Here is a 1,802-nt window from a genome sequence, read left to right on the forward strand (position 1 = left end):
CTTTACTTTTTTCCTTTGATCTAAATGAGAATTTTAATTCCTTGAATTATGTTAGCCAAATACACCTGCCCAGTGTTCTTTCTGTAACAATAACCACCACACTGAAAAGTTAGGTGTATTTATTCTTGATAAATTTGACGATCCCTTTGAAAAGTCCTCCCATTTTTATTTAGTCAGATTGAATAAGTTTGGAGTAAAACTTACTTTGGTTCTTTGAAAAATAGTCTGGGGTAAAAATATGGGTAAGTTTAACTAGCACCTCCTGTAACGTTAAAATTTTTTTTTTCTTCCTGGGACTGTGTCTAGAGCCATTCAGAATGGTGCCGTGTTTGACATACCACCACAGGCTGTCCTACAGCAGTCTAACAAAACCAGCTGTCAGAACCAGGGCCAGTCGTGGTGTCCCTAAGGCTGAGTGCCAAGTCCCTGTCCACACTCCCGTCACTGCCCTCTATGCTCAGTCCAGGGTTTTTCCAGAGTTTGGTGCCAAGGCTGCCAAGGTGTTGGCAGAAGGCGGGTCTGGGGAGCATGACAAGGTGTCCTCACAAACAAGATTCCTCGGCAACATCTGTGCAGTCCAAATGAGAGCAAGGTCGGGTGGCTTCTCCAGAGTGCCTGCTTGTGCATTGGGGCTCCCCGGGGCAGGATGTCCGAGTCCCACACTGCACCCCTGTGTGCCCAGAACACCTGGGAACCTGCTTGCCAGACAAAGCCTTCTTGTTCCCCAATCTCAACCAAAACCTTTACCAGCAAGTTTCCTGTTATGTCCCAGCTCAGGAAGGCCACGGCCTTTGGTTGACATTGCCTTTCCATTTGGCAAAAGCAGTTCATCCTCCTGTCTCCGTGGCCCCAGCAGACCTTGCTGCCCGCTGGGCACCACAGTGCTTTCCCTGTCTTTCAATGTCAGCTGGGACTCTCTGGAAAGGTGGCCTCAGGACAAGTGTGGGCAGAGAGTGCAAGGCAGTGGACAGTTGAGAAAGATGCTTCCAAGGAGAACCTTATGTTGCAGTCAGATATCATCTTCCTCCAGAGTCTAGAGTGTAATTGTTAGATTTTTGTTAGTTTTGCATTTATGGAAGGAAAATACAAAATTCTTATTCTTTCCATAAGAAACAAACAAAAAAAAAAACCCAAAAAAACAAAAAAAAACCCCAAAAAACAGGCTGTCTCGAATCCCTAGTAATAGAGTTGTTTACCTTTATACCAAGAAGGTTCTGAGAAGCATCAAAATCCACATGTGGCCCGTGCCCAGGCCAACTTAGTGGAGTTCATGCCGTGAGACCTAAAGTTTTCCTGAGGTTGTCTAAAAAAACATGTCAGCGGAGCCTTTGGTGGTTCCATGTGTGCTGTATGTGTCTCTGCCAAGGTCAGGCATGCTTTCCTTACTAAAAAGCAGAAAACGGCTGTGAGAGATTTGAAGGCATAAGCACAGTCAGAAAGCTAAATTTAAAAATGAAGATTTTTTTTGAGTAATGGAAAAATCAAGTGGCAAAAAAAAAAAAAAGTTTTATACTCATCCCTTAGAATGAGACAAAGTAAATGAGTATTATTTGAATAAAAGGATGGAAACTAAATGGAAAACGAGTTTAACTCTGACAAACACCTGGAGAACTGAAGAAGCATTTGTTTATTAAATTTCCAGACAAGACATTTTTTTTTGCATGTAGAAAATATAGAGCATTTCCTACTCTAAATAAACATGCTTCCTAATTTAGCATAAACTTCCTCATACTAATTAAGAAACTTTAAATATTATTTGTTGTGGTCAATGAATGACATGGTTTTATCCACCTTGTTTTCCC

General features: G+C 42.1%; 1 pseudogene; it reads left to right on the plus strand.

The window, feature by feature from the left end:
* The first annotated feature begins 317 nt into the window (after positions 1–317).
* Positions 318–1,444, plus strand: LOC109490150 (annotated as a pseudogene).
* Positions 1,445–1,802: the final 358 nt, after the last annotated feature.

The sequence above is a fragment of the Ailuropoda melanoleuca genome, chromosome 10, assembly GCF_002007445.2.
Source record: "Ailuropoda melanoleuca isolate Jingjing chromosome 10, ASM200744v2, whole genome shotgun sequence".
Lineage (NCBI taxonomy): Eukaryota > Metazoa > Chordata > Mammalia > Carnivora > Ursidae > Ailuropoda > Ailuropoda melanoleuca.